The 17,410-nt window shown below is 42.9% G+C and overlaps 1 long non-coding RNA gene across 2 annotated transcripts in view; it reads left to right on the top strand.

The window, feature by feature from the left end:
* Positions 1-17,410, top strand: part of LOC127206598 (uncharacterized) — a 212,730-nt gene that overhangs the window by 96,773 nt on the left and 98,547 nt on the right. The window contains exon 2 of one of the 2 annotated variants that reach the window (XR_007832802.1): positions 16,803-16,886. The exons of the other annotated variant lie outside the window; for it this stretch is intronic. This is a non-coding gene — a long non-coding RNA (uncharacterized LOC127206598). The remainder of the gene's footprint in view (positions 1-16,802; positions 16,887-17,410) is intronic. 2 annotated transcript variants of the gene reach the window in all.

The raw sequence follows: 17,410 nt of genomic DNA on the forward strand, positions 1-17,410 counted from the left end.
ACAGCACGTGTGACATTGCTGGGCCTCATGGCAGTTCTATTTAAGGTCTTTGAGGGGATTCCATATTGATCTCCGCAGTGGCTGCAGCAGTGTGTAAGCATTCCTTTTGTCTACGTCCTATCCTGTACCGTTTCTTTTCTTAATAACTACAACTCAGGTGAGCATCTCAATGTAGTTTTGAATTCATTATTCTCTGATGGTGCGTGAGGTTGAACTTCAAAGATACGTTTATGTTTATTGAAGATTTTTATTTCATCTTTTGCAAACCATCTGCTCTTTTCATTAGCCTATTTTCTGACCAGGTTGTTTGATTGTTTATTATTTAGATTTTTAGTTCTTTGTGTAATCTAGTATTGCTCACCCATCGCAGGAGTAGTTAGCAGAGACTTTCTGCTGTTCAGTAGGCTGTCTCTTTGCTCAGTCAGTTCCCTTGCCGGGTATAGACTTTTTATTGCATGGAATGCCTTTTGTCGATTGTGTCATTGTCTGGAGTGACTGGAGGGTGTCCAGAGCATCCTCTCCTATGCCTGCACCTTCAGGTGCTCGTCTCAAGGCCTCCTCAGCAGTTTCGGGATTTTGGGTTTTACCTTGAGGTTTTGGTGCATTTGGAGATGACTTATTCACGAGAGTATGAAAGGGGTCTGCGTTCATTCTTCTGATGTGGATGGAGACTTTTTCAGGCACTGTTTACTGGAGAATATTTCTCCAAAGTGTTTCTTTAGCATCTACTCTAAATGCATGTGTGTTTGCATTTTATTCTTCATTTCAATTTCATCACTAAGATGTCTATTTTATACCAGGCTGTTTTTGTTTTTGTTTTATGGCTCTGTATTATAACTTGAAATCTGGTACGGCGATATCTTGGGCATTTAAATTAAGATTTACTGTGGTTGTGTCCGTACATGGTGTGTACATACAAGTGTAGGTGCTTGTGGAAGCCAAAGGCATCTGACCTTGCTAGAGCTGTGTCTTATTTAGGTGTTGGGAATTGAACTTGGGTCCTCTACAAGAGCAGCACACAGTCACTTAGTGCTGTTCTCTTTGGTCAGGATTGCTTTTGTTATCTGGAGTCCTTTATGTTTCCTTATAAATTTTAGGGTTACTTTTTCTTTTCTGTGGAGGATTATATTATAGCTTTCATGGGAATTGTACGAATCTATGGGTTTGTTTCAATGATGTAGCCATTTTTGCAGTATTGAGACTGTCAACCCATGGACCGGAGAGGTCTTTTTCTGTTCCAGATTGTCGTTTTTCTTTCTTCTTCTTCTTCTTCTTCTTCTTCTTCTTCTTCTCTTCTTCTTCTTCTTCTCTTCTTCTTCTTCTTCTTCTTGTCTTCTTCTTCTTCTTCTTCTTCTTTGGCATTTTAAAAATTAATTGTAGACACATTTATTTTCCTGGGTTAGGTGTATCCCAAGGGATCATATATTTTTGAAGCTATTGTGAATGGTATCGTTTTCTTAATTCCTTTCCTAGCATAGTTTTGAAGTTTAACTTTTTATACTGTTCCATTTAGAAAGTGCTGATCGGTTCTGAGAGTGTTCTGGTGACTCCAATGCCTTTTATGTATAGAGTCCTTTCCTTTTTGTATGATTTTAATTTCTTTCTCTTATTTCTGTACCTAAGGATCCAAGCACTGTATTGCTTCAGAGTAGAGTGTAGGCATCCTTGTCTTGATCTGGCCGGCAGTGGGAATGTTTGAGATTCACAAAACTTAGCAGTGGCCATAGGTTTCTCATGGATTCTTTTTGATATGCTGATGTAGTCAACTTTCATTACTACCCCTTCTATCACGAAGGAATCCTGGATTTTGTCAAAGTCTTTTTCTGTATCCACTAAATTGATCACATGATCTCTTTCCTGAGCCCATTTGTGTGATATGCTACATTTATTGGTTTGTGTGTGTTGAGCTGTTCTGAGTGCCTGGAACAAAGGCAACAGAATAAAGGAGTTTTTCTTTTTATGTGCAGTTAAATTGATCTTGTAACTTTTTTTGAGAAATTTCACATCTATAATTAGTCAAGAGATTGACTGTTTTGGTTTTTGGCTATGGCCTTATCTGCTTTTGGTATTAGAGTACTAATATTGACCTCGTATAATGAGTTTGGTAGCACTCCTAGTCTTTTTATTTTGTGGAACAGTTTGAGAAGTTCTAATATTCCTCTGTAAAGACCTGACAGAGTTCAGCCACAGGTCTGTCTGGTCTGGATTTTTATGACTGGACAATGCCTTTTTATTACTGCTTCAGTTTCATCATTTACCATGAATTTGTTTAATTTTAATTAATTTTATGGCTTACTTCTGTCTACAAATTCATTTATTTAGTTTAGTTTTTAATTTTATTCGGTTGAGTTTTAAAAATATATTTATTTTATGTAAATGAGTGTTTCATGCATGTGTGTGAACCATGTTAGTGTCTGTGGTCCACAGAGGCCGGAAGAGGGTGTTGCATGCCATGGAACAGGAATTCCTGATCTTGTAAGCAGCCATGTGGGTTCTGGGAACTGAATTTGGGTCTTCTGTAAGAGCAGCAAGTGCTCTTCAACACTAAGGCATCTTTCCAGCCCTGGGATGTCACTTCTTATGGTATGTCCTGGTGATTCATGAAATTTCATTGGTGTCTGCGGTAATGTCTCTGTTTTCGTCTCTGATTTTATTAATTAGGGCATTTCCTTCCTCCCTCTCCTCAGATTATCCAAGGATTGGCCAGCGTTCAGTGAGCAATGTTCACAACTGTAACAACCTCCTATATGCATTGTCCCCTTAATCAACATAAAGAGACTTTTCCTATCTGGCCAGTTTTGGCTTGACATCTGGTTTGCCAGGTATTAGAGCAGACAAATCTGTTTGCTTTCCAGTTCCATTTATCCTGATCGCTTTTTCCCAGCCTCTCACTCTAAGATTGTGTCTGTGTTTGTTGGGGAGGTGTTTTACTGAAGGCAGCAAACTGATGGGGCTGCTTTTTAAAATCCAACTTGCTAGTCTGTATCTCTTGAGTGGTGAACTAGAACCAGACACATCCAAAGTTATTTCTAATAGGCGTGTGTTAATTTCTGTAATATTGTAATGGTTGGTGTTTTTCTCTTACTTGTCTTAAGGCTCTTCTAACACAACCTGCTCTTTAGTGCAGCATCTTTAGCGAAGCATCTGCACATGTTCAACTTTCTCTTATATGCAGAGGGTCCCTTCAAATATCGTCTGCAGTTCTGCCCTAGTTGTCATGAATTCCTTTAGTTTGTGGTTACCATGGAAAGTTCTTAACTGTCCTTAAATTATGATGGATCGTTTGGCTGGGTACAATAGTATGGATTGGCAGCTATTGTGCTTCAGAGTCTAAAATATATCAGTTCATGCTATCCTTGTTTAAGGTTTCTGTTGAGAACTCTGGTGTAATTCTGATAGTTTGCTTTTTTTTTTTTTTGAGACAGGGTTTCTCTGTGTAGCCTTGACTGTCTTGGACTTGCTTTGTAGACCACACTCACCTTGAACTTACAGTGATATGCCTGTCTTTGCCTCCCAAGTGCTGGGATTACAGGCTTGTGCCACCGCTGTCCGGCGATAGTTTGTTTTTTGTATGTGGCTTAGTGCCGCTCTCTAATGGCTTTCAACCCTTTTCACTGCTTGCTCTTCTTAGTGTTTTAACTATAGTACGGCATAGGGAGGTTCTTTTCTGGATTTGCCTGGTGTTCTAAATGCCTCCTAGATCAGAGCAGTCATCTCTTTGCCTATATTTGGGGACTTGTTTGATTTTATTGAATATAATTTATGTCTTCAGTGCAAAGTTCCTCCTTGTTGTGTGTAAAACGTTTTCCTGGGAAGACGCCACACACGTTTCCCCATCTGAGTGTGGGAGCCCATGGCAGACCAAAGTACAGATACCACCAAAGTCCAACTTGATAGATCAATGAATTTATTGGGGTTACTTACAGGAATATGGGTTGGCAGTTACTTAACCCTTAACCCTTGATTCAAAGACAGCTGCACCACCAGAGTCTACCCCAGCATGAGTGACAGCTCACAAAAGCTGCGAACCTGGAGCCTACTGCACAGCCTGCAGGCAGCTCAGCAGGTCCTTTCCAAGTGACTCAGTTGGTCTAAACCTCTTCAAGGCATCTCAGCTGGTTTCTGCTCTTTGCCAGGCACAGTCTTCTGTGCACCGTGGCTTGTCTGATTTTGCAGCTTGGGTCCTTTGAGAGTTCTTTCTGTAGCTTGCCTCTCAGAGAGTGAGTCTCAGCAGCTAACTTATTTACTGTGGAGGTGAGGGGGCCTAAAGAATCTGGTCAGTTTCAGGGACTTCCTGAAGTTCTTTTGATTTGTTTATCCCCCTGCTTAAGGAGCTTCCCCGAGGGACCAAATGTTTCAATCTTGGAGGAAACTGTTAAGCAATGCATTCCTTCTGTTATGTCTGTGGCTTGTATATTTGATCTTTTAGTGGCGTCCTGTAGAGATCATCTGTCTGCTCATACTTTTGTCTTTGTCATTGTCTGAATATTCTTATCCATCTGTCTTGTTTTCTGTCCCTGATGCTCAGTCTTCCGCTTGAGCTGTTCTATTGGCAGGACTTTCTAGGGAGTGTTTTGCTTGACTTAGTGAGCTTCTCATTTCTAGAATTTCAATTTGATTTTTTTTCACTATTTTTTTTATCTTTTATTGAATTATTCTTTTATATTCTGCATTGACTTTCTTATTTTATCCAGCTGTTTGTCTACTTGTGGTCATCTCACAGTTAGGAGTTGATTTCTATCTTGTTTGGTTTCATTAAACCTTCTTATCCTTAATGCTTTTGAGTTCTTTGGCATTTCATGTGATTGTTTTCATTGGAATTTGCTGCTATGAAGTTGTCTCTTATCTGGATCTTTTAATATTTTTTTTTTAAATCTGTGCTTGGACTTGTGCATTTGGGATACTTTCATTGGTTTAATTTAGAAATGATTGTGTTATTTATGTGTATGTGTGACTCTGTGTGTGTGTGTGTGTGTGTGTATCATATGTGAACTGAGGCCAGAAGAGGGCACTGGATCGCTGTATCTGGAGGTGGTCATGAGCCACCTGACATGGGTATTGAACCTGTGTCCTTTGTGAGAGTATTGAATACTCCTAACTACTGAGCATCGCTCCAGAAAACACTTGGATTCTTTTAAAATCATATGTTCCCTTTCACTTGAAATATTGGCACTATTTAATGTGACTAGATTGCAGGAAGTTCAGATGTGTAGTTCAGTAACTAAGCATTCAGCCCTCATCGTAAGGTAAAAGGTCCAAGCCCACTTCCAGGTTTGAAGATTCACCAAACCCCACCAATCCCTGAGCCTGAAATCCCACCAATCTCTCTGGGTTTGCCCTGAAATCCTACCAATCCCTGGCCTGGACATCTTCACCACCCTGGAAATCTCCTCCCCCAAGAAACCCTATATCAAGCCTGCATGCTGCACAACACTCAGTTGCTTCTCATCCAAGCAGAGGCAGCCACCCTCTTGGGGTTTTTTTCCCCTCCCAATAAATCTTATGTATGAGGTTTGTTGTGTGGTGTGACTTTGTGGCGTTCCTTGGCTCCCTCAGAGCTGCAGAACTTACACCCATGCTCAGGGAGCCAGGCTGCAGCCCCTGCATCACTCAAAGTAGAACATTGTCTGCAGACACTGCCAGTGTAGAGCAGAAGATTTAATTAAAGACATTTTAACATAGGCACAGGGATTAAGTGGGAAAGAATTGCTCAAAACCAAGTTAGGCATACCTAGGTGTGCTTATGGTTTTCTTGGGGAGCAGAAATCCCCCACACTTTTATTGCTAAAGAAGAAACAGAAAGAAAAAAAGTGGAATGAAACCTGAAGGGACGGTTGAGATTTCACTCATGTCACTCACGTGCGCTTACTAGAACAGTTGTCACACTTCCTTCACTCACGGTCTGCACATACTCTGAGGGCAGCGTTTACAGTTTAGTCTACTACCGACCCTAGCACAGTGTGTGACCCGGGCAGACACTCTGGGTTTGGCTATTATTTACCCATGAGCTGTGAGAATATACTAATATATAGCTGAGTTCTAGTCACTTAAACTGTCTTTAATTTTTAATTTATATTTAGCTATTTGTGTGTATGTATGCATGTGTGTGTGTGTGTATGTGTGCGTGTGCACGCGTGTGCACGCATCTGTGTCATGCTGGAGGTCAGAGAACACCCTGTGGGAGTCAGTCATATCCTCCCACTTTGTGGGACTTGATGATTGAACACAGGTCATCAAGTTCAGTGGCAAGTGACTTTACCCACTGAACTATTTTGTTGGCCCAAGTTTTAGTAATCTAAATTGAAAAAAGGATTCATAGCATTTTTACTCATTGATCCAATATTTATATTAATATATTAAACAAATACTAATAATCTAACAGTTTTATATTATTTTACATGGAGTGAAATGCTTTTCCTATTTGCTGGATTCCTAAGTAAGCAGTGCACATTCTAAGTGACCAGTACTGGGTCTCAGGTTGTGTACATAAAAGTGTAATGTGCCTGACCTGACCTCATTGCTGTAAACGGCTGGGATGAAGGTACCTTGGAAATAGTAAAGCCTTCAAAATATGAGTCACAGCCTCTTTCCTGTTGAAATCTTAATTTTCTTCAAGGTGATATCCTGGCTGCTTGTGCCCTGTTAACTTGCAGACTATGAACATTATCCTAGCAGAAAACCAGAGCAATGTCACTATGAGACATCCAGGAACTGGTGCTGTTTGCAGAGCCACGGGAGAGGCAAGCTGGTGGATCATAAGGAATGAGGCTAGCTGCGAGTCCCCACTCCCGCCTGCTCACTCCCTCCTGTCTGCCTCCCAGGTGTGCTTCTCTTCCAAGGGATAGGAAAACCTTTCCTCACGCGCAAGCACACCCTCTCCCTCTTCTCTGTCCCCTTCTCTCTGTTCTCCTCTCCCTTCCTGTCTCTTCCTCTCCTCTTTCCTCTCTTTCTCTTAAACTCCCACTTATGAATCTGTAATAAACATTTCTTTGAAAAAAGAAAACCAAATAAAAGACTAGAAACCAACATGTCACTGACACCATCCCTATCTCCTGACCTACTCGCTACCATGACATTCAAATTTTGGCAAACCCAGAAATTTTTTTCCTCTGGAAAACACATGAGATTTATTAGAAAATGCAACGAAAAATTTCTGAAAGCTGCATTTTTCACTCATAGCTTGGCAATGTTCATTTTCAGGCTGTCAACTATATGTCAACTGGGGAGATAGTGAAATACAGTTTTCAGAAATCTTGATTCTTTAAGCTTTTATTAACAAAAGTGAAAGGAACTGGGGAGTTGTTGACAAGTATTACATACCCACAACTATGGGATGGGCGTGGTAGAAACTATGGGATGGGCGTGGTAGAAACTATGGGATGGGCGTGGTAGAAACTATGGGATGGGCGTGGTAGAAACTATGGGATGGGCGTGGTAGAAACTATGGGATGGGCGTGGTAGAAACTATGGGATGGGCGTGGTAGAAACTATGGGATGGGCGTGGTAGAAACTATGGGATGGGCGTGGTAGAAACTATGGGATAGGCGTGGTAGAAACTATGGGATGGGCGTGGTAGAAACTATGGGATGGGCGTGGTAGAAACTATGGGATAGGCGTGGTAGAAACTATGGGATGGGCGTGGTAGAAACTATGGGATGGGTGTGGTAGAAACTATGGGATGGGCGTGGTAGAAACTATGGGATGGGCATGGTAGAAACTATGGGATGGGCGTGGTAGAAACTATGGATGGGCGTGGTAGAAACTATGGGATGGGCGTGGTAGAAACTATGGATGGGCGTGGTAGAAACTTTCTTTCAAGCTTGTAGTGACCACTGAAGGTGTCATCACTTCTCAGAGCTACAGAAAGTCAATACAGACAGATCTGCTGAGTTCGTCTCTGCGAGCAAAGCTTTCAGAGCAGTAAGAGTTAAAGAGTGAACTAATGAACAAAGAAGCCATCAAGGAAATTTAATGAGGTCTAACTTTGTACATATAAGTATTCCATGTTTTAACCAATTGGTTAATGTATTCCCTCATTCACCTGTGATGGTGTTAAGGGTGACTCACAAAATACCCACCCAGAATCTTGTTCTTAACCTGTAAAAGGCAAGCCTTTTTGACTTCTTGCCTTGAAGTAGAATTTTAAATGTTTTATGTAGTTGGTGACTTATTTCCATTTTTTTAAAATTGTAAGCTCTGGCTCATTTATGAGGTTTGTGAGCAAAGTGTAGAGCTCACACATGTATTTGCAGCCTTCAGCATTAGTGTCAGCCGCGCATGCTCAGGGCCATGAGCTAAGGATGTGGCACAGGCTACTCAAGATGCGGAGACCCAAAAAGACATTGCAGGGTGGGCTGCGGAGGCACAGGAAGCGGCCAGAGAGACACAGACATGGAGGGAGGCTACATGACAACTACAGGCCGTATGAGTAGGCTGCCCGCGGCATGTAGAAAGGACACTTTAAATATCGTTTTAATAGCATTAACACCTTCTCTGAGGGCTTCCTGAGGGACAGACCCAGAAGACAGCTAATCACACAAGGCGATGACTGAAAAGAAAACATCGTGAAGGGGACTCTTTGGAGTCTGGAGAAGGACTAGGGAGAGATTAGGGCAGTGCACAGGGAACATTCTGGAACACTTCATTCATTTGGAAAATTCCATAGTTGGCGGAATACATTGCCAGCTTGACATACCCTGATAGCACCTGCGGAGGATGTCTCAGTGGTAGATTGTCCACCTTGGCTTGGCTTTGGGTGAATGTTTGTGGGGTGATTGTCTTTAATTCCTGTGAGAAGATAGGCCCACTGTGGGCAGTTCCATTCCTTGTGCAGCAGCTCTGGGGCTGTGTAGAGTGGAGACATCCAGCTAAGCAAGAGCGAGTGAGAACCACATGGCTCATTTCCCTCCATGTTTGACTGGGGATGGTAGGGTACTTGAAATTCCCGCCTTGTTTACCACTTTGTAGTGTCCTTGGTTAGTACTCTGATGTACCCAATGGACAGGACATTCTTCACAGTTGTGTGGAAAAGCGGGGACTGATCTCTGACATGAACTCTGGTGCTCCATATCTGACCACCTCTCCTTGGTGGGGAGGCCTGAGGGCACTCAAAGAAAGAATAAGCAAGCTACCAGATGAGACTTGATAGCCTAAGACCATATAGTGGGGGAGGAGTCCCCCTTGGTCTTAGACCTAGGGGAGGGGAATAGGGAGAAAGCGGGAGGGAGGGAGGAATGGGAGGATACAGTGATGGATAACAATTGAGTTTGTAATCTGAATAAATTAATAAACTAAAATAAAAAAAAAAGAAAACAGAAATTCCGGCCTTGACTTGGCTGCTATGGTGGACAATAGCCTGGAGCTGTAAAATGAGAGAACCCCCTTTCCCTCCCGAGTTGCTTTTGTCAGAATATTTTATCACAGCAACAGAAATGATGCTAAAACATGTGTGTTAAGAAAACAAAAAGAAGCACTAGCCTAGACTCTAAAATATTCTGCAAACTTTATTGTGCGTTCACTGTTTAATATTCACTGTAACCTCTGGGAAGTGGTGTATGGTCAACTCTGAAGGATGGATTGAAGTCTGATAGCACAGTGTGTGTGCTGCTCCTCAGGCGACATCTTTGCTCAGCCCCAGAAACTGGATTACTGTGGTCACGGGGAGGTTAACAGGCCCATGCAAATTGATTCTTTCTAACTAAATTTACAGGAGTCTGATTATGGACCTTTGCAAACTGTATGGGGAAATTAACTGCCAAGTAGACTACAATGCTCCTGTCAGCTTGCCAGCACATTCTATCCCACATGGGTGAGAAAGCTTGGGGAAATAAAAGATTAAGGGCTGCAGGATACTAAGGGAGTAGAGAATTAGAGGGAAGTGAGTCTCATGCTTTTAATAAGGACATTGCAGTGCTGTGCCAGAGCCCAGTGTGCCGCTCCACAGTGGATCTATGCTTGCCTGCTACTCTCTTAGTACAATCCAGGTTGCGGTAGTTGTGAGCGCATTTCAGGGGGCCAGAAGCCTTGTACAAAACTATTTTTTTTGGAGTGGGCTGAGCAACTGAAAGTGCTCCCAAAAAGGGACAGAGATGCCACCTATGGCATAACCACAGTGACAGGGCGATGTTTGTAGCCTAGCATGGCAACACTGAACCACTGGGGTGTTTACTGTGTTTGAGGAACTAGAAAAGAATGCCACACACTTTTCTGAATTTTGTCCCTACAGCCACCCTTAGCGCTTCTTTTGTAGCTGGTAAATGTAAATGCATATCAATTAAAATAATATATGCTTACAAATTTCTTAACAGAGAGTTAGCTAGATGGGGCACAAGCCTCTTAGGGCTAATGTGTACATATTTGTACATTTTATTTCTTATTGAAATTTATTCTTTCTCCATTTGGGAGTGTCTGAGTAATGATCCATCTCTTGCTTTGCTTCCTGTGCCTTCTGTTTGTGACACCAGCAACTCCTGTATGCGTCACTTCTCAGATGCACCGGTGGATCTTTTCCTCCTCTCTTCGTCTTCTTGTCTATGCTAGTCCAGCTGTGGACTCTCCCTCCCTGACCTAGGCAGTCTGCCTGCCTACTGATCAGTACCTTGTCCTGAGGACAATGTTTATATTGCTGCAATATTGCCTAATGTAAATTGATTATTTTAACCCTTTAAAAAGTACACACAAGTGTCTGTTGGTGCATGCACAGTTTGCAACCATCCTAGCCTACAAGTGCAGCATGTTCTCATGATCCCCCAAAGACACCCTCATCCACTTAGGCCAGCCTCATCATCATAGTGATCATCTGGAAACCAGTGAACTGTTTTCTGCCTCTATAATCCATCTCTTCTGGATGGAATCATAGCCTCTGGTGTGGAGGTGGAATCACACGCTCACTGCCTTCTGCGTCTGATGGCCTTCACTCAGCAGAATGCTTCCACTTACAAGGCAGTGGTGCGATCGCTGCATTCCTCTTCATGGCGAAATGTATCTGTCATGTGGCTTTGCCGTGTCTGGATTATCCATTCATCAGCTGATAGAAATCTGGATTGGCCGTCGTGACTAATGAGGCCATGAACATTGGTGCACACACATTTGGACGGTGACAGGAATGTTTAATTGTAGTCCTTTTGCTGTGTAGGCAGGAGGGGAAAGATGTGAATCTGAGGAGCGAGGCAGAGCCCGACCAGCCTCTGGTTTCCAGATCACTGACTTGATGTTTGCATTTTTACTTGAAATGTGTCTTCCACTTCTGCGTGACCTACTGCTGTGCTCAAATAAGGCCATATCTCGTTGCTTCAGTGTCTTCATTTGCAAGGTGACGTCACTGGGCTGCGTGTAGTCACCAAGATCTTTTCTTGCTCTGAAAATCTGTGACCCGTGAAGCCGTAGTTTCCAAGTATGTTTTGCTCTGTGCGATTGATGCTGGTCACTTTCTGATCTCACTGGAGAATGGTTTCGTAAAGTGTGAGTTTTCATCAGCCCTCTTTAGATGGAAGGACACTTTCTACTTGGTTATTTGGCTCTGAAAAACTGTGTGTTTGGGCCCTGTAACTAAAAATAGAACTTCGGAAAAAAGTGCATTAGAAATAATTTCGATAATATTAGTAGAAAACATCCTAATTTATTTTAGCATAGTGGATGCTTAATAGAAAACCACAGATCTCTAAATTTCAGGAAGCTAGCAAAGCTTCTTTTCATTAAAATTATGAGGTCAGTCATTTACCAAGGATTTTGAATCTTGAACATAAAATTGAGCTCGTGGCATGTGAAGAAATTAGCCCTCAAGCTATTGAATTAGTCTCTGTCTTCCTTATCCCTTAAGACAGTATGAAACAACAAAAATGAGAGGCTCTGAGCTGGATACCTTTATGTCAGCTTGACACAAGCTAAAGCCATCTGAAAGGAGAGGCATCACCTGAGAAAATGCCTCAATAAGATCAGGCTATAGGCAAACCTGAAGGGCATTTTCTTAATTAGCGGTTGATGCGTGAAGGCCCAGCCCATTGTGGGTGGTTCCATCCTTGGCCTGGGTTCTATAAGAGAGCAAGCTGAGCAGCCATGAGGAGCAAGGCAGTAAGCAACACTCCTTCATGGTCTTTGCATCATGCCTCCACATCGCTTCCTGTTTCTTGGTTCCTGTTCTTCTTGAGTTCCTGTCCTGACTTTGATGATGAACAGTGACATGTAAGCATAAGTCAAATAAACTCTTTCCTCATCAAGTTGCTTTTGTTTATGGTGTTTCATTACAGCAATAGGAACCCAACTAAGAGATTCTTAGCGAGTGTCAGTTTTCAGGAGTGGGTAGCAAGCACTGCACTAAGGTCTGCTTCTAGGTTATTGTTAGAATTTTGAAGCAAGAGTCAGAAGTGCCTATCAAAGACTTGTGAAGTAGAAAATGATTCAGTTGGGCAGTAGGACATGTGAGCACTGGGGTTCCTACCATTGAAATGCAAAACTGAAGAAAATGTAATGATGTTAAAAATAGTTTTAAATATTTTTTTAAACAAAGTCTTGAATGTGGACATATGAAGAATAAAGTCATCAGCTGAGGGGAACTTTCCGGAAATGAGCGGTGTGTTGAGCAGTGAGTGTAGATGGAACATGGAAGGTTGACCGTCTCCATTTTGGAACTATTGATCTAGAGCAATCAGCTGATACTAGACTTAAATAACAAAATATTTACATGTTATCAAAGTACTACTAAGGCTTGCTTATTAAAAAGTGAAAAAATGGTAACTTTACAGTGGGAAAGCTGACCAGAGTCACCTTGTGGTGGGGTAACTTGAGATTTCTGATGTCAAGAGCTGAGAAACATTTAATATTATGTATTCAGTGTCCCCCTAAAAAACATTGTTTGAGTATAATTGAGTAGAGATATAAAGCCAAAGGGAACATTCTTCAAAATAACTACTTGGCTCCTTTGAAAATTTTCAGTGTTGTTAAAAATGAAGTATGAAAGATTGTTCCAGATGCAGGGGATGAAGATGGCATGACAACCACATGCTGTGTGTAAGCGTAGATTGAGGTCAGAGGAAATCTGACAAAGGACTTATTGGAACTACCGCAGACACATGAACACAGACTGCGCTAGATATGTGGGTTAGACAGATGTCCTGCTTTATATTTGAGAATGCCTTTGTTCTTAGGAAACACTGTATGTGGGTAAACACAATTCTGGAAGTAGTTCTGAAATAGCTCAAATGTGTTTTGTGATGTGTGGGTGCGTTTTTACTCATGTGTACATGTTAATGTGTTTAGCATGTGCTTGTGGGTTAGTTGTAGTATGTTTATTAGTGTTTGTATGTACATGTTAGTGTGCTGTGTTTTAGTGTGGTAGTGTGTTACCATGCACTTGAGTTTTCATGTTCATGTAGAAAGCCAGAAATCACATGCAATGGAAGTGGTAGTCTCTGCTGAGTGTGATTGGCAGGCCTGCAGCACTGTGTTCTGCTCCTGGTCTGCCTGTTCTGTGCAGCTGTGAGAGAACACCACAGCTGGACCATGTGCCCTGAGCTGAGACTTCCTAGCTAGCAATTCTGAAAGCTGTGGAGTCAACGATGGAGGGTCTGTGTCACCAGGCTTTTGTTGTATGCTGTAACACACAGAAAGCACTACGTGGAGGAGGATGAAAGGCTGGGGCAGAGGGAGGAGATCAAGGGAGTTGGACTCAGCGCTTTTGTCAGGACCTTACTCTAAAAGTAACAGCGTCGTCCATTTATGAGGGCAGAGCTGTGGCCTACCGCCTCTTAACCATGCAGAAATGACAATTAAATTAGAAAGACACAAAACTTTAAATGATATCATCTTTCAAGTATCTTGTGGGTTTGAATTATTTCAACATAAAAACTGTTAGAAGATGTAAGCATCTGGGTATGGTGGTGCACACATTTCATCCCAGCACTTTGGGAGGCAGAGGCAGGTGGATCACTGTGTGTTTGAGGCCAGCCTGTTCTATAAAGTGAGTCCAGGACAGCCAGCATTGCTGGACAGAGAAACCCTGTTTTAAAAAAACCAAAAAAAGAAAAAAGAAAAGAAAAAAAAAAGCTACAAGCCTGGTTGTTAATCTCCTGCCTGAGTCACTCATCAGAACACACAAGGCAGAAGCCAATTCCACCGCATTATCTGTCAGTGTGCTGTGTAACCCAAAGTTCTGCTTGCTGTAACTCTCTCAGAATGTGGCGCCCGCGCCACCGCGGTACCGAGTCAAGGGTGAGGGACTGCGGATTTAACTCACACACACATACACACATAATAACACAGCGGGTCCTTCATGCTAAGAAAGCAGCAGCAGCGGCAGCCACAACAACCTTTATTCAGTGTTCAAAGAGCCTTCTTAGAGGCAGCAAAACAGGAATGCCACTCGCAGGTGAAATTCCTTAAGAGGTGATTGCGGACAGGAGGAAAAGTCCCGAGGAGGGGAGGGGTGCGTTCTCGGAGCAGTAAACATGACTAGCTAACCAACATAAACACAGACATGGAAGCTGCTAGAAACAGGACATGAAACAGCAAGACAGGCAGACAGCCCATTCGGGCCTGGTCCCTTACACGAGAATATTATACATTTTGTGAACAGTTCATCTCATGAACATTAGCAGCGTTTAGTTGTACGTCGGGACGTTTACTATGCTAGGGAGATGCTGACAGCTGGGAAAGAGCAAGTGCTGCAACAGGGTCATGTGACAAGGTAAACACGAAACCGAATAGCAGTGGCACAGTAGCTAAGACACATCTGGGAGCAGTGCAGTAGAGAGGCAGGGTGGTAAGGTGGGGCCTCTCCTGCTGGTGGGGTGGAGGGACAGAGCCTGGGGGTTAGTGGGCTCTGCGGTTGTTCTGTATCACAGAGGCATAACAGCCTTCCCATGGATAATAACAGAAAACACGTAAGGTGTAGTTTAGTTACGTAAACTCCAAAGACATCAGAATGGCATAGGCATAACATCAGAGCATGTGTGGCACAGACCGACCGTTTGTCATGCTTGCTTATAGCCTGGTGTCATCATTACAGATGTATTTATTCATAATTATTGTGTGTGTGTATCTATTTATGGGCACGCGTATGCCAGGCCATTTCAGTGAAGGGCAAAGGACAAGCTTTAGGGGCAAGCTCTCTCCTTTTTCTATGGGCTGAAGGGTACTGGGTGCAGGTTAGCAGGTGTGTGAAGTGGCTTTAATCACAGAACTGTCTCGTCAACTCTTGTTACAGTTTTGCTCACATTTGAAGATGACACCAACCCCCTCTTGAGAACAGGGACTCTGTGGTGTTACGCCGTTGAATGCCTCATGTTGGCAGATCTCAGTGTGAGATCACCGAATGGCAGAATGCAGTCACATTTCCATAAAAACATCTTACAATTTTCAAATTGCTACTGAAAAGAGACATTTTGTTTTTATTTTAATTGTCATAATCAGTTTATACTGTTAGAATGATGACAAACAGTCAAAGGCAAATATTAAACACAGTTGTCATCCGTAATTTAAGGCTCAACACTCCTGATACACGTGGGTTATACAGCTTGTAAGAACAAGTTCAGATGCGCAGGTGGGCAGAGGGGCTGCAAACAGCCACAGGAGAAGGAAATAAAAATAGCAAGCACAAAGCATTCACCTCCAAGAACAGATAGAGTGGTAATTTAACTGATAGGACATTTCTGGCATGTGGAATTAGATTCCATAATGTTATGATAACCCATGTTGGTGAGTGTTTAGTAACGAACAACAGAACCCTTTAAACTGTTTCGGTATCCAGTGGCATGGAAATAGTTAAGTGACACACGGATTCATGCCATTTGACATCACTTGAACACGATGACCTGTTTTGAAGATTTTATTTTTCATTGTGGGTGTGTGTCTTTGTGTAGGTGTGTGCATGAGGGTGAAAGGCAGAAAAGAGCATTAATCCGGAGCAGAAGTGACAGGAGGTTGTGAGCCACTGGATATGGTGCTGGGAATTGAACTTGGGTCCTCTGTGAGAACAGTGTTCACTCTCAGCTGTTGGGCCCAGACTTTCTGAGGATTTCACATGCTCTGTTTATGCTGTCATGTTAAATGCACAAAGCAGCAAACAAGACATGGGCTTTCAGTTCTGCCAGAACACACATGTACACTTCTGATAATCGTGGTTATGGAAGGTGCTAGAATGTTGGCTGAAAACAGATGAAATACTATCAGACAGAAACTGTGGTACTCTTACAGCTTTTCTGAAATTTTGTCAAAATAGAAAGCTAAAAGGTACATGTAGAAAAAAGTGCTGAAAGGCTAAAGAACAAAAATTTCAGCACTGGTTCCATGACTTACATGCATGAAAATATCATAAACCCACTATTTTATGTAATTAGTACATGGTAATTAAAAAAAAAAGCCTTCCTCACAAAATTGAAGCAAACATACACACCAGAAAGAAAATATGAGTCAGGTGAAAAGCAAATACCATGCATTCCAGTGAATGTGCTAATCAGCATGTAATCAAGACGTAAAGATCAGTGCCAATGCTAGACAAAGGGCACGTGTGGGTGGAAGGCAGCGGAAGCAGGAAGGTTAGGGGTGCTTGTCCAGGTGCCCGTGGGCGCGAGGGAGCTGGGGTGAGATCGGCCTCCTGACAGGGACAGGTCCACCAGCTCTGTGAGAAAAGATGCTGCTCCCGCAATGACAGCCGATGTCTTTGGTGTTTTCTTTCTTAATGCTCTGGGCATTAGGAAACACACACAAGGTAGAGGAGGTGATGGGTGCATTCCTAGGAGGTTGTTTTTTCGATGCGTGAAAAGCACTGGCATCTGTAACCATGTTCATACTTGTTTTCTTTGCCACAGACACCTTTCTAACCAACTCGACTTTGCGGTGATTCAGTTCAGGCCTTCTGAAGAGACAGCCTCTTGTCTTAATGAGTCACACAGGTAACCATCCACTCTAGTTAAGCCTCACTGTGTTAACTAGTGTTACCTACAGACAAATGGACCCATGAGTATGCACCCCAGTGTCCCTTGGAGTGTCCCCAAATGTCCTCACTGAGACACTGTGGCTCTGTCTTTCCTATCTGACACTCCACGATGGGATGGGATGGGAGTGTCTTCCCTCCCAGTGGAAACTGGGCTTCCACTGCAGTGGTTTTTAGAGAGACAAGGAGCAGCTGTGAGGGCCCTGAAGGCCTGTCCCCAGGTGAGATGCATCCTCCTAAATCCAGCCCCTTCCCTACCGCTGCCAGGCCACGCCCCTCCCCAGGCTGCCAGTCAGAGCCAGGGACTAGACTCTTCTATTTTCACACTTTGTTAGAAGATTCTCCTTTTAGCCACTTTTCTCGTGTTGCTGTGTGCTCCTCAGAGGCGACCCATGCTTCGGAAGCTGTGTAGAGGGGAGCACATGGCTCTTATGTTGCCCAGTTCAAATCATCTCTTTCCTCGGGATCAGACGCTAAGCCTCT

Source organism: Acomys russatus, chromosome 23 (genome assembly GCF_903995435.1).
Source record: "Acomys russatus chromosome 23, mAcoRus1.1, whole genome shotgun sequence".
Classification (NCBI taxonomy): domain Eukaryota; kingdom Metazoa; phylum Chordata; class Mammalia; order Rodentia; family Muridae; genus Acomys; species Acomys russatus.